This window comes from Halichoeres trimaculatus, unplaced genomic scaffold, assembly GCF_033239565.1.
Source record: "Halichoeres trimaculatus isolate MK-OKI-2021-1 unplaced genomic scaffold, fHalTri1.1 fHalTri1_scaffold_10, whole genome shotgun sequence".
Classification (NCBI taxonomy): Eukaryota; Metazoa; Chordata; class Actinopteri; order Labriformes; family Labridae; genus Halichoeres; species Halichoeres trimaculatus.
This window is the reverse complement of record NW_027437187.1, coordinates 22,072,986-22,096,886: the sequence shown is the minus strand read 5'-3', so window position 1 is coordinate 22,096,886 and position 23,901 is coordinate 22,072,986. Positions and strand designations below refer to the sequence as shown.

At 41.6% G+C, this 23,901-nt stretch overlaps 1 protein-coding gene and 1 long non-coding RNA gene across 2 annotated transcripts in view; both read right to left on the bottom strand.

Moving 5' to 3' along the window:
• The window catches only part of roraa (RAR-related orphan receptor A, paralog a), a 235,339-nt gene that overhangs the window by 134,619 nt on the left and 76,819 nt on the right, over nt 1–23,901 (bottom strand). The gene's annotated exons all lie outside the window — the stretch shown is intronic.
• Nucleotides 13,576–23,487, bottom strand: LOC141796336 (uncharacterized). Its single transcript, XR_012598886.1, has 3 exons — nt 23,015–23,487; nt 22,251–22,338; nt 13,576–14,068 (listed from the first exon to the last, which is right to left on the bottom strand). It is a non-coding gene; the product is annotated as an uncharacterized LOC141796336 (long non-coding RNA).

Here is a 23,901-nt window from a genome sequence, read left to right as displayed (position 1 = left end):
CTTGCCAGCCACTGCTTCCTGTTTATCTCGTGAATATTCAATTTGCCACGTGCTTCTTGGGTACAAGCAGGGCAATTGCTACCTGGTATCCATTGGTGTTATGGCAGCCTAAAAATTCACACTCTCCCAGATATCCCTGGCATAGTTAATTTACAGTGATAAAACACAAATACTTTGGTTTACATTCATTCTTCAGACCGCTCCCATTTCAATGTATGTTACTTAAGGAGCTTTTTTCCACCGCAGTAATTGCGGCTTGTCAACTTTTGGGGTTCCTCAGGATTGGTCTGTAGTTGGTAGAGAGTAGGGAATGAGTAAGTGATTTCAGACACAAACACACATTATAAAGTCTGAGGCTCCTGGCAGATCTACACTTACTCACCTAAGGCCTCCTCCCTGTGAGAGGAGGACACTCATGATTACCAGGATTTATTCAAATCACATCCATGAAAAATTGTGATCTGTAAATTTATGTCCTCATCCCAAAGGGAGAATATATATATATATATATATATATATATATATATATATATATATATATATATATATATATATATATATATATATATATAAATAAAACAACAACACACCTTTAACTGTCAACTCTCTTAATCACTAAGCGATACCATAATTATGTAGTTTTGACATTTGTATGTCCATGTCCTCCCGAACAGGGATCATCCTTTAGGAGTAAAGAAAACTGAAGACTTCCTTGTAATATAGCTAAAACATTAGCACATAAACAACTTGTACATCTCAGGAAGTTTGAAACTTTAGAGGTAAAAATTTACATTTGAAACAAGCAAAGTAAAAGGCTTGTCTCTTCTTAGTATGATCAAATCGAGCCCCCCCAAAATTCTCATACTGCTGGATCTACTCACAGCTGCAGCTTCACACATTAGTTAAACTATAAGAAGGTCACAGGGTTGCCACTGAATTTTGATCTAGCATATGAATGCAAACCATTTGTTTGAAGATACTTTCATAAACAAAAACACTTAACAGTGGAACTTAACACTCATTGCACCCATTGAAATGAAGTTTTTTTTTGTCTCTGGTTGCATTCATTTTTTTTTTCAACAAGGCTGCAAGTACAGGTGTGAAACAAACATGTTGGGTGTGATGGGGTTGAATGAATGTGCACCTCTCATTCCAAATGAAACATTCAGGTGCTTCACTACAGATACTTTTTTCTCATCACATCAATCACACTTTCCCCACTTTGTGGCTCATACCTACAACTTTATATTGGAAAACTCACCACCTATAAAAAAAAAATGAAATCTTGCTTATAATTATAAAAAATATACTTAACAAGGAACATAATTTCCTCTGTAACCAAGTCATCGAGAACTTTAAAATTTTAATGAGACTACGTTACCAGAATTGTTTTTAATGAACTCACATCTGGGTGGCTGGTGTGGGACCAAGACAGTAAAATCTCACCCTTTCTCATCCTCACTCAGCTGACACTTTAAAGTTTGAGCCAACTACATTACACTGTAAATCAGGGGAAAAGTTATCACTCACCTTTGTTTTTTCACATTACATGGAAAACATTTTGATTAACTATTAACAGCATGACAGACAACACTGATGTTTAGCATTATATAATTTATTTTCAAAAACAGTTTCACATTTAAATGTCTGGTTTCTTGGTCAAATGTATTTTCAGATACTTCAATTGTGTCTATACATTTTACTTGTCATTTCTCTTTTAAATATGAAAAAGTTACTCAGCATCAAGATTATCAAAACAATTATTTTATTATGCAATTCATCCAATACTTATCAGAAATCCAGGCGTTAGTTCTCTCATTGCTGTCGAACTTACATTAACATATCTTTATTTTTTTATCTTTAACTTTTTACATTTTAATGTCATGGACATAAATACTTTGACTACAGTTCATCTGAACGACTCTGGCCGATGACAAAACAAATACATATGTTGCTGTGAATCCAAAAATCTTTTGCTGCTTCATCCACATCCACAGCTCATTGCTGGTGAGGAGGTTGAGGATCACTGCAGCATCTTCCAACAGACAGTTCACCTCAGAGACACAAAGACTCATTTTAAGAACAAAATCATCTGAGCGTGTGCACCATCAGCTAAACTGTCTCTAAACACAGAGTTACATGACCACAATGTTGTAATAGGTTTCAGAGGGACAGAGAGAGAAAACATAAGACTGAAAGACACAAAGGGGGAGGAGGAGACATGGAAAATGACAACAATAACAATAATAACTATTTCTTTTTAAAGCTGTCCTGTCCTGGCAGTCAGGCATGCAGAATGGGGAGTCTGAGCCTTGTGGTGCCAGAACAGATTTGCTCTTACTTCATGTTCACAAACAGTTTTCATCTGAACTGTTGAAAGTGAACTTATGAAGATTTAACACAACTGAACTCAAACATACACTTGAAGAAAATGACAGTTAATGTGCAGCAAGCAAAGACTAACAGCTACAAACACTAACAACTATAACATACATGATTAACTGAAATGCCTGCCTACATGATCAACAACATTAAAAAAAACACCACTTTCCTCTTCCAGTAAGACGCATGATTATTTTAAAGACAATCAAATCATAATTACTATTTACATCTTTAATTACCACTACACAAAATTTACACGACAAATACCGACAATTCAAAACCTCACCATTAATAGATAAATAAATATATAAATATATAAATACAATACACAAATATAGAAAACATGCACAGTGGACCACTAAAATTCCTACATGGCGTTCACTATGTGAGTGGGCAGACTCCGGATAAAAACACAAAACTCCAACCGTGGTGGAAGCAAAAATTTCACACCAAAAAACTACACACCAGTTTCCTCTTTAAACCCTACAGATTAACACAACTAACACCAATATTTGCACCATGGCAGAGGGATGTAGCCGTGTTTGACTCAGAAAATGAACTCACACTGCCACTGTGAATCCTTTGTGTGCCTCCTTTGCCAAACCAACCACACTAATCATCACCTAGACTAAACTCAGCACTAAAAAGCTCCTCTAGCTCACCTACACTGACATCTACCTGCCCCTGATCATCTTTAACTCTAAAACTACACAGAATGCCTTCATGATCACTGAAGTACGTGGGCATCACTGCACATTCCACATCGTACTGTGTTGTTTTAACATAAACATGATCAATCAAAGTCCCCTTCTCAGTGGTTTCCTGTGTTACATGCTGTATAAAACCTTTTGTGCCCATGAATTTACAAATTGATGAGTTTTTCAAAATGTTTTCATTAAAATCTCCCATCACTACAATTGTGTTACTGATTGGATTTAACCAGTCAAGTAACTTCCCCAGATTTTCCTTCAGTACTAAATTTGGATAACATGGTGGACAATAGATCACTGCCAAAACTACGTTTACTTTTGGAAACAGGCACACCAAACACTCCAGATTCAAATCGGGTACCTGCAGAACGTCACAGTCCAATTGGTCTTCACTATATAAACCAACTCCACCATGTTCAAGCTGCTGAAGCTCTAACAATTTGGCGTGACTGCTGCTGCTGCTGTAACACACACCACGAGGACGACTGTGGAAAGTGTAACCATCTATTTGGACACTGTCCAATGAGGACTGTACAGTGAGCCACGTTTCTGTGACAGCAATACAGTTAGGCTGTAAATGCTGTGTGCAAGACATCAGATCCACCAAGTGGCGGCTTAAACTTTGAACGTTCATCAGATACACAGAGAAGCTGGGTGCATCTGATGAAGGCTTCTGCTGTCCAATCAAAAATGGAGGCATGCCCTCCAAGGCCTCTCTGATGGTGGTCTTGCTGAAAATGGCCTTCTCATTAAAATCCCTGATGATCAGTCCCGACAAAGCCCTGACTCGACTAAGTGCTACATACGCCTGCCCGGGTGCAAACACCTTCTTAAAACAGACCACAGCCTGGTCCACCGTCAAACCCTGAACTTTGTGTACCGTACACGCCCACGCTAGCCTGAGAGGAAACTGAACACGCAAACCCCCCCACTTTGTAGCCTTCTCCTGCTCTGGATCAATAGCAGTAGAATCCCTGCATTCTACTGCTGCATGTGCACGCTGTTTCCTCCTCTGTGAGCCAATTTTAGGATCGTCAAATTTAACATAAACTGTTTGAGGAAACTTGTCACTCACATTCTTAAACTCAATGTGAGTGACGGTGCCACATGCTCCATTGACCAGACCATCCCCGACATCTACATTCTTACACAACATGACGCGCGCGTTCCTCGCTAAACACAGCCGCTCTTGCAAACACGTGTCTGATGCTGCTCTATGATGCCCGGCCATCTTTTCCAATTTGCCTGTTTTGCTACTGTTTTGGTAGTCCTGAGCATCAATAGTCACATAATCAGGACACAAGGCAAAGAGCTGCTCCAGGTTGTGCTCAGCTACTTGCATATTTGTCGGGAAAATATGCAAGGCTGAGCTCTCCTCGCCGGTCTCGCGTGACTCTAAAATTTGGACGTCCGTTTCTAAAAGGGGCGTGTCCTTAGAACGCACTCTCAACCTGTTCAACAACTCAGCAAACACGCTATCCTTCTGCCTAACTACCGCTGTGAGCTCCACTACGCTAAAGCTACACCACAGATCCACCCCGATGGGACTGCTATACAGAGGCTTCCCTTTAACAGGAGGCAACTGATAGAAGTCACCAACGGCTATCACGCTCACACCGCCAAAAGGGGAAAAGTCGCCTGTCTGTCTAATCTGCCTCAACCTACCATGGACATAAGCCAGCAGGATGTGATCAACCATACTGATTTCATCAATGATTAGAATTTGGAGGTGACCCAATTCAGCTCTGAGCGAGTTTAGTTTATCTTCACCTAAAGGGGTGTAAGGTAAACTAGCATGTGTTCCAATGCCGAATGTGTGATGAATTGTGGCTGCATTTAAATTGTATGCAGCGATGCCCGTAGGAGCAGTTAACAAAACTGTGACATCGTCTGGTTGATGACATAGTGCTGACAGAAGCCTCCCTGCCTCGTACTGAATGGCCCTGATTAAATGACTCTTCCCCGTTCCTGCTCCTCCTGTTACAAACACCTGCAGAGGCTCTGGGTTTTTGCCCATCACCTTCTGCAAACACCAATGTCTCACTCTGTAGAAAACAGCTAACTGCGTCTCATTCAGAGACCTAACCAAACACAAACCCTCACTGCGAGACATGGTGTTTCTGTTCTTCTCTAACCTAACAACCTGTCTAGCAGCACCCATCAAATCTGGGATGTTCTCTAAACCTTCAGCTAGCTGCTCTCCCTCTATCTCCTCTGCCTGCTGCTGCCTCCTCTCCTCTAAACACTCGATGCGTTCAGCTTCCTGCTCAGGACACAACTCACCCCACACATCCTCATCTACACCACCGAGCAGCTCAGCAATCTCCTGAGCTCGCTCCAAATCCGGACAGTCAAACTCAAATTTGGCCCTATTCTCCTCGACCACGGCCTGCACCGAGTGCACGGAGCCGTCCCTGAACCTGACCTCCCCGACCTCATAGAACTGACTGAAGAGCTCAAAGCCCTCAGGTTTGAGCTCAGAGTCAGTTCTATAAGGAAGGAACAACTGCAATAGACTCTGAAAATGAGCCTCTTCCTGCTTCTCCAAGTTAAACCGCATGTACCGAACCACGGCAAACTGAGATCGTGTTCTCCTCAGAATGAAGCCCAAATTGTTTTTCAGTTCAATCGCATTTTCTGATTTTTCATTCCTGGAGAGAACACGATACTCAGATGCAAACGTCGCCATACACATGTCGCTAAACACGTCGTCGTCGGGCCTGTTCTTAAACCTGTCCACTATGCTAGTCATCCACATGTCGTCCGAGCGAAGATCATGTGATGACGCCCTTTCCTGCAAAACACTGAGAGGTAAACTCATCTTGACTATGTTGCTCCCTGTCGGCACAAAGACAACCTTTCGGGAGCATTCCCTCAGATGCATGGACGTTAGCCTATACACTGCCTCCTGGGCGCAGACGTCTCTGTGGTGTAAATATACACTCCCCAGCTTCTTCAAGCTTTCTCTAGCAGAGAGATTTCCTTCTTTGGAAGCTTCTTTTTGGGCATTGCTCAATAAAAGGCCAATTTCTCTCTCTGACTTCGTAATGTACGAAATGATGTAAATGACAACTGCGTAGGCATCAGTGACAAAGCTAAGGTCCATGTTGGCGTTCCAGCACTTCAACAACTTCTTACTGTACTGGTTCACCCAAACACTGTTTACCTCTCTCCTATACACTACCTTCGTCTTCTTTTCTAAACGCCGATACGCCTGCTCGTAGATGTCCTGATTAATGCCCAAACTCGCAAACAACTCATCTACACTCGCAGGAGGCACCTCATTTTCAACAGCTTTCTTAACAGCTGTTAAAATTGCCTCCGCTGTTTCCTTGGGCATCTCGTCGTCGCTGTCGAAACACTTACAGATTGGCATGTTTTTTGAAGCAGCTCTCTCGTCTATGCCATATGCATCTTTCCCGCCACATTTGCACTCTTTTTTATGACAGATAAATGTCCGCTTCGTAGCTGGTTTTGGGAAATTGAAACGACATTTGCTCTTCTTTGACTTTCTACAAGTCTTAGCGTGTCGTTTGGAGTGTGTTTGAACTGATGTCACAATGTCCAATAATGTGTCATCGTCAGAGGGCAACTCGCACGAGACGTATTTATCTATGAACGCAACTACCTCCTCATCTGTGTTCTTACCAATTTTGGGGGCGCCCTCGATCCAAAACAAACAGTGAACATGAGGAGAACCGCGCTGCTGAAACTCGACCCTATGAAAGTGATCGGCGATTTTGCCAATTGGTTCAGCGGGAGACATGAGAACTGCTTTCAAAAAACAATGCCATCTGTAATCGAACATCCTCGCAGCTGTCACCGGATTACGACGCAACAACTGACATCTGTCTGCCCACTCCAAATCCTCTACCGTCTGCGATCTGCCTTCCTGCCTCAGGATGCTGGTCAGCAGATTCTGCCAGCGCATATCAGCAGACGAAAATGAACAAAACCACGTCGGTATCCCTAGCTGACGAACACAAGCCATCACTTCCTTCTGAACAGTCTGCCAAAATGCCGGAGTCCCCCTAATTGGTCTCAGGAACTTAAACCCATCATCAAACTCTAACAACTGCTTTAAAGCTTCCTCATCCTTTAACATACCCTGAGTGATTCGCTGAGACCTCTGACCTACTTTACCCTTACGCAACGCCACAGAAACATTAGACACTACCTGATCTAACTCCGACATGTACTGCGCAAAAAAGATGTACTCTACATTACCCGCAAAACGACCGTCCGCATGCATGATCCTATTGTTAAAATAACGCGTAAGCGACAGGTGAGCCGATCGAGTGTCATGGAAGGTCTTATTACCCCGAGGAAACAACACTGGAAAACATTTAGCCTCATTCGTTTGGTCAGAAAGCATCTTCACCGGACAATTTCCCTCTGCAGGCGCAATATTAACTATATCCTCAAAATACTGATCTAATGCTTCCTGACCAATATCAACAGGCATAAGACAAGTGTCCTGAAACATGCAGTGCTGCTGCCTGTCATGTAACATTTCATCTTGTATTATGTCTGAAGCTTCCTCTACATCTCCCTCAACAAACTCAGCCTGTGCTCTAACCTGATCAGCTACCTGAGCACTAACTCCACCCTGCTCTACAACAGCCTGCTCTGAAACAGCCTCTTCTTCACTAGAGTCAGCTTCTTCCCTTTCTTCATCCTCTATCCTGCAAAACTCATTAACCCAGTCCTCATTAAACTCTATATCTGCATAAAGGGCATTGGTCCTCTTTAAATAATCTAGCGCCTGTCTTACACGCAAAGTATCTACAAACTGATACTCGTAATACCCTTTGTATGTCAGTTTACGTTTTAACTTCACCTGTACCAAAGACCCCTCCATACTGGACCGGGGCAACACACGAGTCGACTGCACAATGTCAGCTGGAACACATGTCACAGGTCCATGTACTCCGTTCTGCCCCCCTTTCGGCAGTGCCAACATCTTCATGAACGGTATATGCAACGCTATCAAATGCTGCTCTAAACTATTCAAACATCCCAGTTCAGGTGGAATGGGATCCAGCTCCAGGTTATTGATCCAGCATTCAGCTGGCATCTCACCCTTACTAATCTTACCCTGACAGGAGTGACAAATCCACAGCTCACTTCTAGAAACTGCCAATTGGCACGGCACAACACACTCTTCATGACACTGATGCAGGAAACACTCACTAATACACTCCTCAGCAAGTTCAGCTGTTCTGCTGGTTCTGCTGTAAGCGTCCCTGTCACAACTAACGACCTGATTTCTAAACAACAACCTGTGACAAACACAGCAGACAAAATCAGGTCCATCTTTAACCTGCTCTAAAAACTGATTCATAACAAAACCAAAGTCTTTTGACTGCTCTACCCTATGTTTCCTGCTGGACCTAATACGACCAATAACCCGCCGCCTGTGCTCTAAACTACCGTACTGACGCTTACTAAATTTTCTACTCCTTGCTTTAACTTTCTCCCTAAGCTCTTCACTATCCCTGTATTTAACCAGAATCCTGTCTATAACTTTCTCCCTATGCTCCTCACTATCCCTGTATTTAGCCATAATCCTGTCTATAACTTTCTCCCTATGCTCCTCACTATCCCTGTATTTAGCCATAATCCTGTCTATAACTTTCTCCCTATGCTCCTCACTACCTTGATATTGTGCCCTACCCTTGGATTTAACCTTCTCTCTGTGCTCAGGGTTCTCTTTATACTTCCCTACACTCATTCCTTTAACCTTCTCTCTGTGCTCAGGGTTCTCTTTATACTTCCCTACACTCATTCCTTTAACCTTCTCTCTGTGCTCAGGGTTCTCTTTATACTTCCCTACACTCATTCCTTTAACCTTCTCTCTGTGCTCAGGGTTCTCTTTATACTTCCCTACACTCATTCCTTTAACCTTCTCTCTGTGCTCAGGGTTCTCTTTATACTTCCCTACACTCATTCCTTTAACCTTCTCTCTGTGCTCAGGGTTCTCTTTATACTTCCCTACACTCATTCCTTTAACCTTCTCTCTGTGCTCAGGGTTCTCTTTATACTTCCCTACACTCATTCCTTTAACCTTCTCTCTGTGTGACGCATCTTCACTATACTTTTCAACACTCTTTGACTTTTTCTGTTCTCTAAAAATCACATTATCCTGATATTTCTTTCTAAACCTCATCTGACGTCTCTCACTGAGCAACTTATTTTCTTTCTTCTGACTCCACTCCCTACGGTTGATGTACTTCGATTTTGCAAACCACACACCTGGCTCTGCATCCTCGTCTTCAACATCTAAACCTAAATCTGAAAATTCCATGGCATCACTGCACCAAACTGCTGGTTCCTCCCTACCAACAACACCTTCCTGACATCTAGCCCTAAAACTGTAACCTGAAACCTCACTGACTTTACAATAACCATAACAGCTCTGCAGTCCAGGCTCATAAACACAAACTACATTCTCAAAATGGTTCCCTGAGACATTCTCTAAATAAATGCAATCCGACGACAAACACCTACCGCTACAGCTGTACTTTAGCCAACGACCATCATAAAATGTACAAACACTAACGCCTAACATATCTGCTGTAGCCTGAATTTCCACCTCTGAGGCCCAAGAATTAACACTTGCCATCCTGGACTGCTGAACGTACTCAGCCACTGAAGAGTACTCACTCCTAATCAAACTACAATAATGACTAGCATTCCGCTGGAGATGTTTGCAAACCGCAAGCCTAACCCTACGATGGTGCTTCTGAGAACCACTCACAGCCTGAGAGATGGCTCTGAAAAAGCAGTTACCATCAGCCACGATCCTCTCATTTCTACATGGAACCCCTAACAAACCAACACGCGTGGACGCTGGTCCACCGATCTTCACAAACTCCAAGTTAAAGCTACTGCACACAGTCTTGCAGACATCTACACTGAGAGGACGGAAAGCGAGCTCTGCATTTCTGACGGTTTCTACAAACTCTACATCTAAATTAGCCTCACCAACATCAAAGTGCTTGGATTTTTTCGACACACGAGGCCCAGAAGAAATCTTACGCTTCCCTGCCACTGAGACACTGCTAACTTTGCTAGCTAAAGACACTCCTGACGACGCTGGACTGGCATCTCCACTCACACAAACCTCAGGCTCGCAACTGCCTTCAAAAACATCATCACTGAACCTGCCTTCACTGACTACACTAGACTCTGGTGTTGGAGCAGTGTTCACCTCAGTGACCCGCCTCTCCACGGAAACACCAGACAGCACCGGACTGACATCTGCGTAAGCACTAAGACCAAGCGGAGGGAAATCTTCATCGTACCTAAAACGAAAGCCGGATTGCCTTGATTTCTTCGACCAACAAGTGTCAGAAGAAATGCCCCACTTACTGCCACCAGTAACACTCGGTCCTGCCGGTGAGCCACCGCTCAACACACTGGCATAAGACCGCAAAGAAACGCCTGACAGTGCTGGACTAACATCTGAACTCACACAACGCTCAGACACAACACTACACTCTGGTGCTGGAGCAGCAGTCACCCCTGTGACCCTACCCTCCACAGAAACACCAGGCAGCACTGGACTTGCACCCACATGAACAGTGACGCCACACAGTTCAAAGAGCTTCTCCCTCGAACTGAGACTGTCGGCCAAGCGACAGATGTAGCGGTGCAGGTCATCCAGGCACGCAAAATGCAAAACCACGCTTGTACCGTTAAAGTGTAACAAGCCCTCGTTACTGCGTGAGTGACTGTCCACCACAGCGAACCGTCCATCCTCACAGATGATGGCAGAAGTGTTGCCACACATCGTCAGAAGACATGTGTGGTACTGACCGAAGATCCTGTTTAGTCCGTCACGCAAACTGATGAACACACCGCTGTCGATGTATTCACCCTCGGTCACGCCGACATCCCCGAATGCCGAGTCGCCAAAAACAAAGCGAACCACCGCATCATCAATCATCAACCGCTGAGGCAAATCTGGGACAGAGAGCAGATTTGTCACGTGGTTGAAGATGCCTCGATCGCGCAAATTACAGTACAACTCGTCACCGCAAATCACCGCGCGATCAAGCTGACGTCTGTCCCAGGAAAAAACACTGCTCAGCGTGTGTTTGGCTAAGCTGACCAAAGCTATAGCCATACACTGCTGTCCTCCGTAAAAAAAGCGCTCGTCAGCCTGATGAAACGACCCGCGCACAACCCTGACTGGCCTCCCAGCTCTGCTAGCCTCTGCTGCTACATCACTACTGTCACAATCTAACCCAGCATCAGAAACACAAGCAGAAGAAAAAAAGTGGTCCTTAGCTTTGCTGATCTTCTGGGGCCTCTGGGTTCCCTCGCGGACAGCAGGGCACGGCGCAGCCACCTCCTCCGCGACGACCTGCGACACCTCGGACTCCAGCGATGCCTCCTCCACGACGACCTCCGGGACCACGGACTCCTGGGCTGCTGCCTCCGCCTGACACAAATCAAAAATTCAGTTTAACTGGATGACAAACCAGGTGGAAAAATGCAGGTGTAAAAACAATAAGTCACATAATATGTTTAAACAAAAACACACCTGGCGCTGGACCGGACTGGGGCCGGAGGCAGACTCGGTCACCTGGGCAGGTGAAGGTGTTGCCGCCACCTATAAAGAACAGGAAAACAAAAAAAATCAAGATGCAACTCTTATCAAAACATATCACACTGCATTGGTCACTCTTCAAAACCAGCAAAAACAAAAACAAAAACCACACCTGCCGCTTTCCTCCACTGCGCTTCTTGGCAACACCTCGTGGCCGACGCTTCGCACGCGAAGCCTAGAGGAAGAAAAACAAACCTTTATAACAGCTGTTAACCACTTGTGTTATCAACTATTTGGTCATATGGCTTGTGTGCACTTTACCTGGCCAGCTGGTGGCTCAGCGATGCAGCCGGAGCCAGAAGAAGGACTGACCTTCTCCATAGCATCCAACATGTCACCGCTGAACCACACAGGGTTGGGCGGGATGACAGGCCGAACCACAGCAGGTGTTCCGGCCTTCAAAACAAAAAACAAACATTGTTTTAAAAAAAACTTCACATGCAGGCTTTGCACAAACTTCTACACACTCAATCAGAAAAACACTTTACCTTGTCCTCCTTTCCAACCACAGTCCACTCCCAGGGGTCGCTGTGACGGATCACGGGGAGGTGACCTGTCACAACTAGCCTGGGAGACACCGTGGCACGCGGCGATGTCCGGCGGGACACCGCGGGCGTGGGCGAGGGCGGACGCTGGGTCAGCTGCTGGACAGCAGCGTTCCACAGCAGATCCACCAGCACAGGGGTCCCATCGGTGTCGCTGAGGTGCACCTGAAAAACAGTCAGACACACCAGACATTTCACCTTGTTAGTTGGATGTTTTCTTTAGTGTCACATAAAGTGTCTTGTAAAAATTAGGACAATACTTACGCCGTCGGGGCACCACAGCTCCAACCGATGGAGGGGGAGGTGCTCAGCCACAGACACGTAAGGGAAACCTGAAATAAGTGTCACAAACCACACACAAAAAAATACTTAAATACTTGAAGTAAACATTAACGCATGCATTTACATGTAAATGTTCATCCATGCATGCCGTCACAGTTTTTTAGCACATATGAAATTCTCAAATCTCAGATTTTGCAGAAAAACTCGATTGAAACGTACCCATGCGTGCTGCGACTCGGTGGAATTCCTGACGCAGCGCCAACTGCAGGCCCGGGTGGATGTTCAGGCGTGGAGGGAAGTCCAGCACGAACACCTTACAGAAAAAAAACCTTTGTTAGCAGATCGCATTCATTTCTCTACAATAAGTGCATGACAATTCAAAGGCTGCTCACAACAGCTTTGCTGACACAAAACCAAACGGTTAGCAACAAAAACTTAACACAAACACACACCTTGGGCCAGCGGCTGGCGATGGAGGTCAGGAGAGCACCGAAGTCCAACGCTGCCTCGCCAACCGTCCGGCTGGCCGTGAGGTTGTTGCTCGGGGCGAGCACGCAGACGGCGTCGGGGGTCCACGGGACGTCTGCGTGCAGGGCCTCTGTCCTCAGCTCGGCTGCCGATGCACCTGGAACAGACAGAAAAGCAAAGGACAGAGAACCTACCGGCATGGGCACGAAGCCGTCCACCATGGCCCGGAGGTGGGAGTCTCCGACAACGAACACCAGCTGCAAAAACACAGACGTTCTTTAACAACAGAGAAACCTGCCAACAGTCACCTTACTCGCTGCAATTTTTCGATGAATTAAACAAAAATCATACCTTCTGGTCCGGACGATGCGCTGGAGTGACCAACTTGCGGCTCCGGTGGGTCAGTGCAGAGGTTGGCCATCTCCGCGTTCGGTGGCGGTACCCGGTACCGCGCCCTGTTTAATGGACATTGAAGTTTGTCAGAACATTATTAAGGGACATTACATCCAAACCATATCAGTGAACATTCTGAAATGAAAGTTTGACACATACGAGCAATGAACTCGGGGACAGGCTCGAGGGCAGTCCAGGGGTGGTCCTCTGCCCTCTTCCTCTTCAAGGCCAACGCCCTCCGATGGCCTTTCGCTCTCGGCATCTGAACAGGAAGATTAAAGAGAAATTTTTGAGTCCACGCTCACAGAGAAAACACCAGTCAATCTGTGCCAATCATACTCACAAGGCTTCACATAGCAACGCTTCACCTAACATTACAATGTAGAAATGTTTTAACTCACCTTGGCTGAGGGCAAGTGTGTGTGTGTCTGTGTGTGTGAGTGTGTGACTGTGTGTGTCTGTGTGTGTCTGCTTGAGTGAATGTGTATAAAATCAATTAAAGTGTGTGCAGATTAGCAGTTACTCTAGGTGTGTGTCGGTTTAAAGAGATGTTTAAGTGTCAAGATGTGTGTGTCCTGGATCAAAAGATCGCAGAAATGCAGCAGTCTCAGTCGCAGTCAGTCTCCAAAGCACAGGTGAGCACAGGGAAGCAAATCACACAGCCAAGGAATCTGCAAATTAATACCATTTAAGAGTAATCAAGATAATTGTAGGAGAAAAAAGCAACAAAAAGTGTATGCAAAATGTATTAAAACATGCACCAAAAAGCACAGGACAGTACTGAAGGAAAAAAGCCACACAAATGCATGCACATGTAATCTATGCATTAAGATCATGCCAGGAAAACCACACAACACAACTTTAAAATGTCCTAAACAATCACTTTATTCACTCACACATTATGGATCTATAACCCTCACAAAATGCCAGTCGGCTCTTGCCTGCTAACCAGGACAGATACACAACTGATTAACAGCTTAAACTAAGATTAAAACATTGGCAGACAAACCTCACACATACTCTCACACAACAATAAGTCTTTTCTCTCAGCAAAAAAGGAGCAAAAAGATACAGCTAACGTTGCTATCAAGTAGCTTTCACAGAAAAAAAAGGCTGAAACAGCACAGCTATAACTTTAAAGCACATATCAAACCAAGTAATAATCTTCAAAATGTATTCAAAATGCAGCAAAAAAGCACAGAAGAGAATAAGATCACGCAGCTGAGAATTTTGCAAATCAGTACCATTGAAGATTAATCAAGTTTATTGTGGGAAAATAAAAAGCTACAAAAAATGCCAATCTAGTCTAAACATTTAGATCAAGCCAGGAATGCCACAAAACACAACTTTAAAGGACCAAAACAAGCACTTCAATCACTCACACATTATGTATTTTTAACCCTCACAAATTGCCATGAAGATCTGGCCTGCTTACCAGGACAGATACACAACTGATTAACAGCTTAAACTAAGATGAACAACATTGGAAGACAAACCTCACACACACTCTCAAACAATATGTATTTTTTTTATCAGAAATACCCAAAAAGAGGAAGAGCTACATAATGTGGCTGACAAGTAGCTAACACAGGAAAAAAGGCCGACACAGCGTAGCTATATATCTACAACCTTAAAGCACATATCACACCAAGTAATAGTTTTTCAACATATATATTTAAAATGCATCAACAAAGCACAGGAGAGCATTGGAGCACACAGCCAAGGAATTTTCAAATACCATTTAAGAGTAATCAAGATAATTTTGGGGGGGGAAAAGCCACAAAAAATGCACGCAAACCTTATCTACACATTTAGATCATGCCAGGAATCCCACAAAACACAACTTTAAAGGACCCAAACAATCACTTTTATCACTCACACATTATGGATCTTTAACCCTCACAAAATGCCAGTAAGCTCTGGCCTGCTTACCAGAACACACACACAACAGATTAACAGCTTAAACTAAGATGAACAAGCCACATAATGTGGCTAACAAGTGGCTTTCACAGAAAAAAAAGCCAACATAGTATAGCTATATCTACAACCTGAAAGCACATATCAAACCAGGTCATAATCTTCAAAATATATTCAAAATGCATCAAAAAGCACAATAGAGCATAAGATCACAAGGCCAAGAAATTTGCTAATCACTACCATTTAAAAGTAAGCAAGATTATAGTGGGAGAATAAAAAGCCACAAAACACAACATTAAAGCACCCAAACAATCACTATCATCACTCACACATAATGGATCTTTAACCCTTACAAAATGCCAGTGAGCTCTGGCCTGCTAACCAGGAAGGATACACAACTGGTTAACAGCTTAAACTAAGATGAACAAGCTACATAATTTGGCCAACAAGTAGCTATCACAGGGAAAAAGGCTGGAGTGGAATAGCTATATCTAAAACCTTAAAGCACATATCACACCAAGTAATAACCTTCAACATATATTTAAAATGCACCGAAAAGCACAGGAGAGTACTGAAAAGCACAAATTTAGGGAAATCATCAAATCAATTCCATTTAAGAGTAAGCAAGATTATAGTAGGAGAAAAAGACCATCAAAAATGCATGCACATGTTATCTACACATTATAAGCATGCCAGGAATGCAACAAAACACAACTTTAAAAGTTCTTAACAATCACTTTAATCACTCACACATTATGGATCTATAACCCTCACAAAATGCCAGTCGGCTCTCGCCTGCTAAACAGGACAGATACACAACTGATCAACAACTTGAACAACATAGGCAGACAAACCTCACACACACAATAAGTCTTTTCTCTCAGCATGACCCAAAAAAGGAGAAAAAAGCTACAGCTAACATGGCTAACAAGTAGCTTTCACAGAAAAAAAAGGCTGACGCAGATTAGCTATATCTAAAACCTTAAAGCACATATCACACCAAGTAATAATCTTCAAAATAAATTCAAGATGCACCAAAAAAGCTCAGGAGAGTACAGTAGAGCGCACAGCTAAGGAATCTTTGAAAGATACCATTAAAGAGTAATCAAGATTATTGTAGGAAAATAAAAAGCCATCAAAAATGCCAATTTAATCTACACATTAAGATCAAGCCAGGAATGCCACAAAACACAACTTTAAAAGTTCTTAACAATCACTTTAATCACTCACACATTATGGATCTATAACCCTCACAAAATGCCAGTCGGCTCTCGCCTGCTAAACAGGACAGATACACAACTGATCAACAACTTGAACAACATAGGCAGACAAACCTCACACACACAATAAGTCTTTTCTCTCAGCATGACCCAAAAAAGGAGAAAAAAGCTACAGCTAACATGGCTAACAAGTAGCTTTCACAGCAAAAAAAAGGCTGACGCAGCATAGCTATATCTAAAACCTTAAAGCACATATCACACCAAGTAATATTCTTAAAAATGAATTCAAGATGCACCAAAAAAGCTCAGGAGAGTACAGTAGAGCGCACAGCTAAGGAATCTTCAAACAATACCATTAAAGAGTACTCAGGATTATTGTAGGAAAATAAAAAGCCATCAAAAATGCCAATTTAATCTACACATTAAGATCAAGCCAGGAATGCCACAAAACACAACTTTAAAAGTCCTAAACAATCACTTTAATCACTCACACATCATGGATCAAAACTTCAACAAAATGCCAGTAAGCTCTGGCCTGCTAACCAGGACAGATACACATCTGATCAACAGCTCAAGCTAAGATTTAAAACAAAGGCAGACAAACCTCACACACACACAATCACACAATAAGTCTTTTCTCTCAGCATGACCCAAACAAGGAGCAAAAAGCTACAGCTAACGTGGCTAACAAGAAGCTAACACAAGGAAAAAGGCAAACACATCATAGCTTTGTCTCAAACCTAAAAGCACATATCACACTTAGTAATAATATTCAATACAATTCAAAATGCCGCAATAAAAACCACAGGAGAGCATAAGATCACACAGCCAAGAAATTTGAAAATTAATACCATTTAAGAGTAATCAAGATTATAGTAGAAGAAAAAAAGCCATCAAAAAGTGCATGAACATGTAATCAATATGTATCTTTTATCAGAATTACCCAAAAAAAGAGCAAAAATATATAGGTAACGTGGCTAACAAGTAGCTTTCACAGAAAAAAAAAAGTCTGACACAGCGCAGCTATATCTATAACCTTAAAGCACATATCACACCAAGTAATAACCTTCAAAATGCACCAAAAAAAGCACAGGACAGTATAAGATCATACAGCAAAGACATTTTAAATCAATACTATTTCGGAGTAATCAAGATTATTGTGAGCAATAAAAAGCCACAAAAATGCATGCAAATGTAATCTACACATTTAGATCATGCCAGGAATGCCACAAAACACAACTTTAAAAGTCCTAAACAATCACTTCAATCACTCACACATTATGGATATATAACCCTCACAAAATGCCAGTCAGCTCTCGCCTGCTAACCAGGACGGATACACAACTGATCAACAGCTCAAATTAAGATTTAAAAACAAAGGCAGAAAAACCTCAAACACAGTCACACAATAAGTCTTTTCTCTCAGCATGACCCAAAAAAGGAGCAAAAACTACAGCTAACGTGGCTAACAAGTAGCTATCACAGGGAAAAAGGCTGGCGTGGAATAGCTATATCTTAAACATTAAGGCACATATCACACCAAGTAATAACCTTCAACATATATTTAAAATGCACCAAAAAGCACAGGAGAGTACTGAAGAGCTCACAGCTAAGGAATATCCAAATCAATTCCATTTAAGAGTAGGCAAGATTATAGTAGGAGAAAAAAGCCATCAAAAATGCATGCAAATCTAATCTACACATTAAAAGCATGCCAGGAATGCCACAAAACACAACTTTAAAAGTCCTAAACAATCACTTTAATCACTCACACATCATGGATCAAAACTTTGACAAAATGCCAGTAAGCTCTGGCCTGCTAACCAGGACAGATACACATCTGATCAACAGCTCAAGCTAAGATTTAAAACAAAGGCTGACAAAACCTCTCAAACACACTCACACAATAAGTCTTTTCTCTCAGCATGACTTAAAAAATCAGCCAAAAGCTCCAGCTAACGTGGCTAACAAGAAGCTAACACAGGGAAAAAGGCAGACACATCATAGCTTTGTCTTAAACCTAAAAGCACATATCACACTTAGAAATAATCTTCAAAATGTTTTTTAAAATGCACCAATCAAAAGCACAGGAGAGCATAAGATCACACAGCCAAGAAATTTGCAAATCAATACCATTTAAGAGTAACCAAGATTATAGCAGAAGAAAAAAAAGCCATCAAAAATGCATGCACATGTAATCAAAATGTATCTTTAATCAGAACTACCCAAAAAAGAGCAAAAATATATAGGCAACATGGCTAACAAGTAGCTTTTACAGAAAAAAAAGGCTGACACAGCGCAGCTATATCTAAAACCCTAAAGCACATATCACACCAAGTAAATAACCTTCAAAATGCACCAAAAAAAGCACAGGACAGTATAAGATCACACAGCAAAGAAATTTTCAAATCAATACTATTTCAGAGTAATCAAGATTATTATGATAAAGAGCCACAAAAAATGCATGCATATGTCATCTACACAATAAGATCATGCCAGGAATGCCACAAAGCACAACTTTAGAAGAACCAAACAATCATTTAAATCACACACACACATTATGGATCTATAACCCTCACAAAATGCCAGTATGCTCTGGCCTGCTAACCAGGACAGATACACATCTGATCAACAGCTCAAGCTAAGATTTAAAACAAAGGCAGAAAAACATCACACACACACTCACACAATAAGTCTTTTCTCTTAGCATGACCCAAAAAAGGAGCAAAAAGCTACAGCTGACATGGCTAACAAGTAGCTTTCACAGGGAAAAAGGCTGACATGGAATAGCTTCATCTAAAATTCTAAAGCACATATAACACCAAGTAATAACCTTCAATATATATTTAAAATGCACCAAAAAGCACAGGAGAGTATTGAAGAGCATGCAGCTAAGGAATCTCAAAAACAATATCATTTAAGAGTAAGATAATAGTAGGAAAAAAAAAGCCATCAAGATGCATGCAAATCTAATCTACACATTATAAGCATGCCAGGAATGCCACAAAACACAACTTTAAAAGTCCCAAACAATCACTTTAATCACTCACACATTATGGCTCTTTAACCCTCACGAAATGCCAGTTAGCTCTGGCCTGCTAATCAGGACAGATACACAACTGATCAACAGCTCAAGCTAAGATTTAAAACAAAGGCAGAAAAACCTCACACACACACTTACACAATAAGTCTATTCTCTCAGCATGACCCAAACAAGGAGAAAAAAGCTACAGCTAACGTGGCTAACAAGTAGCTTTCACAAAAAAAAAAGGCTGACACAGCGCAGCTATATCTAAAACCTTAAAGCACATATCACACCAAGTAATAATCTTCAAAATGTATTCAAAATGCCCCAATAAAAACCACAGGAGAGCATAAGATCACACAGCTAAGGAATCTTCAAATCAATACTATTTAAGAGTAATCAAGATTGTGGGAGAAAAAAAAGCCACAAAAACAGCATGCTGTCATTTTCTAAACACAAATGCTGAATGTTGAATTTTAGAGCCCATAACCTCTTACCCTAAGGGCAACAGTCCTATTAATGACCTCTGTTCACTGAATAAAAATGTGAAAATGCAGGACAAAGAAGACAATACTTCCACATTTAAAATTTTTAAGTTTGAATGTAAACAAACAGAGCCCTAGCCTGCCCTCTGAGGGTTCCACTTCTATTTGGAACCTCTGACAAGAGTTCCGGAAGCCTAAGCTCAAACCCTTATGACATATTTATTTCACAACTTTGAAAGTAAACAGGCACAACAAAGAAGAAGGTTTCCATGGTGACAAATCATTGACTATTCATTTATTTGTTTATTACAACTATCATTAATAATTTATATTAATATCAACTTGTTATTTCATATTTCAATATCCTGTGTTCACTCATTAAAAACATTTTTCCTACTGTTAAACAAGACTACAACACTACAGGAATATTAAAGCCACAAAAACAGCATGCTGTCATCATTTTCTAAACACAAATGCTGAATGTTTAAATTCAGAGCCCATATCCTCTTACCCTAAGAGCAACAGTCCTATTTATGATCTCTGTTCACTGAATAAGGACACTGCATAGCCATATCTACAACCTTTAAGCACATATCACACCAAGAAATAATCTTCAAAATGTTTTCAAAATGCACCAAAAATGTTTTATAGTGTCTAAAATACATATATTTAATTTATTTAGAAGCCAATCATTGTACATGGAGGTAACAAGCATTTGTCTCAGTATTACAGAAAAGCAACACACCAACCAACCAAGTAAAACTCATAAAAATCTTGTTATATTCACCAAAAAAGTACCAAAGTATCTTAAATATATATCTAAATTGTGTTAAGGGCAGACTATCTAGCATTTCTTTCCATATTAAACAAAACCAAGCACTGAGCAGGCCAAGGCTGGCACACCATGGTGGCTAACTAGTAGCTATGACACAGCATTATTATAGCTAAACCCACAAAGCAAATATCACACCAAGCAATACTCTCCAAAATGCACCAAAAATGTTTCATTGCATCTAAAATTCATATATTTGATTAGTTTAGAAGCCAATTATTGTACTTGGGTTTAGGAATATCAAACATTTGTCTTAATATAACAGAGCAGGCTAACGTGGCTAACACAAAGCAATTATTGAACAAAGGCCGAGCTTACATTAGCATATGTATGCACACAACTTTTGCCAACCGAGTAAAAGCCATCAAAATGTATTCAAAATGTACCAAAAATGTGCAATTCTTTCATCAATATATATATTTTATTTGTTTAAAGGGTAACCACTGCACCATGATCAAAGTTCATCGAGTATTTGTGTTAACATGACACGAAAGACAGCACAGAGTAGCTAGCGTGCTAACACAAAGGCTGAATGCAGATCAAAGGCTGAGATTTCCATAACATTAGCATACGTTTAGCGTCGGAGCACCAACCACAAATGCTAACTAAAAGTCATCAAAATGTTCTTCAAATTCACCACAAATGAAACATAATATCTTACATATATAAAACTTATTTAATTTAGGACAATTATCGTCTTTGGGGCAAAGACTACCGAGCATTTCTCTCAACAGGACACAAAACCACACACGGAGCAGGCCTCGCTAGCGGGCTAACAGAACAAAGGCTGAGATTTCTATAACATTGGCATACGTCTAGCGTCGGAGCACCACCCACAAATGCTGACTAAGAGTCATCAAAATGTTCTTCAAATTCACCACAAATGTAACATAATATCTTACATATATAAAACTTATTTAATTTAGGGCAATTATCGTCTTTGGAGTAAAGACTACAGAGCATTTCTCTCAACAGGACACAAAACCACACACGGAGCAGGCCTCGCTAGCGGGATAACAGAACAAAGGCTGAGATTTCCATAACATTAGCATACGTCTAGCATTGAAGCACCACCCACAAATGCTGATAAAAAGTCATCGTAATGTACTCAAAATGCGCGAAAAATGTATCACACCATCTTAATTATGTACATCTTATTTGATAGAAAGGCTTACATCGTTTCACTATCAAAGTAGTTCAGAAAACACACCTCACAGAAGCTTCTAGAAAGTTTTCAATCTCACCGCAGAGCAGCAAAATCTTACTTATACCTGATATCGTTCTTTCATTTCACCTTAAACCACGTTTAACATTTCTCAGGTTCAACACAACATATGCTTACATCAAATTAAGAGACAACGAAATGGGTCTTACCTCCAGAGTCTGTGAGAAGAACGAGACGACGCCAGATCGATCGTTTTATACCCCGCTGGTACCTCACGTCACTCTGACGTACATCCCCCTTCGGCAGAAGACGCAGCAGAGAATGCTACCATTAGCTGTGCATTCTAATCACATTGACATTGAATGATACCACACAAAACGTTATTGAACATAACCGAATCGTTTAATCATGCATTTAACGCAACTGTAGTGTTTTTAACGTCTTTAGAGTCAGCTATAACGAATAACAAAGCACCACATCTACAGTATTTGTCCAAGAGTCACCAGTTATAAGGTCGCGATTAACTCCAAAATACTGGGTTGCTCGGTAGCCGTTAAAACTTGATCAACGTTGCCTCTGTTGTGAAGTACAATCTCTGGTAACTCACCACGAAACAACCGTACATTTTGATGCTGCTACCAGGTTGAATTTATTGTTTAAAAATGCCAACTCGTCTCAATGAATGCAGATAAATGCAGCAAAATACGTGCGCATCTTTATGATATGTAGACTGATAATCTCCCTTTAAATGCAGAAGCTTGTATAGTCTTGCATTACACCACAATTATATTTCCCACCCCTTTTCTACAATAAATTGCTTGTAGCTAAGTGAGCAACAGACGTTTAGCTTCTGTTAGCTTCTGTTAGCTACACGGTCCAACTTGCCTTTCACGTTCAAAAATACTGCTGATAACTAAGATGACAGGTAGTAAAATAAACAGTACTGAAGCCTAGAAACTTTAATTTACCGTACCTGTTCAAACCACAGACGGAATCCGTTGTTTGAGAGCTCCCGACGTTAGCGCTCTCTCCTGGCTTGTCCCCTGTTTGAATCAGTCTAATCCACTTCATGTCATCTTGCGGGATCTCTGGGGATACGGTGAATCCTCTCCCTCCTCCCATGTGCTGGAGCAAAGCAGCTGTGTACAATAAGTTGACCGACCGACAGAGAAACAGACTCATATCTTCCTCTGCATCCGCTCGTGTTTTGGTGAGATCAGCTGTTGACCAGGCCGTATACTGTTGACAGGTCGCGTGACGTCATCCCCCGCCGCTCCACTGATCCCCGCGGATGTTTTACAAACCGCGTACGACAGTAGTAGTGCCTGCTATTTTGCCCCAAATTCAGTATTTGTTAGGCAGAATGGTAAAAGTTGTAAAATCTACTGTATACATCCCAGGATGTCCCACTGATACTAGAGAACGTTTCTATCTGTGTCTGCATCTGACCGGTGTTCTTGGAATACAGTTCCCACAATGCACGGCGCTAACGCTGGTGGCAAGTATTACTGAATTACCGCCATCTACTGGAATGAGTTGCCATGATAAATAGAACACAGTCCTTGAAATACAAGGGAAGTAATGCCAAAGACTGGTAAATCCTGTAACTTTCATTTGTAAAACAGGTGTTTAATTGTACTAATTTATTAAAGCCCATATAAACCAATGAATACTCGTTTTAACCATACGTGAATGATATAGAAATGTTTATTTTTCCACCAGCTGTAAAAATAAAAAGTCAATCCCTTCCACATTGTAATTTTGAGTGTAAGATTAAAAAGTCAAATATGATGATTCTACTGTGATATGATAAACAAAATAAATAGGATGTTGACATCTGCCCATAATTTTTTTTAGTAC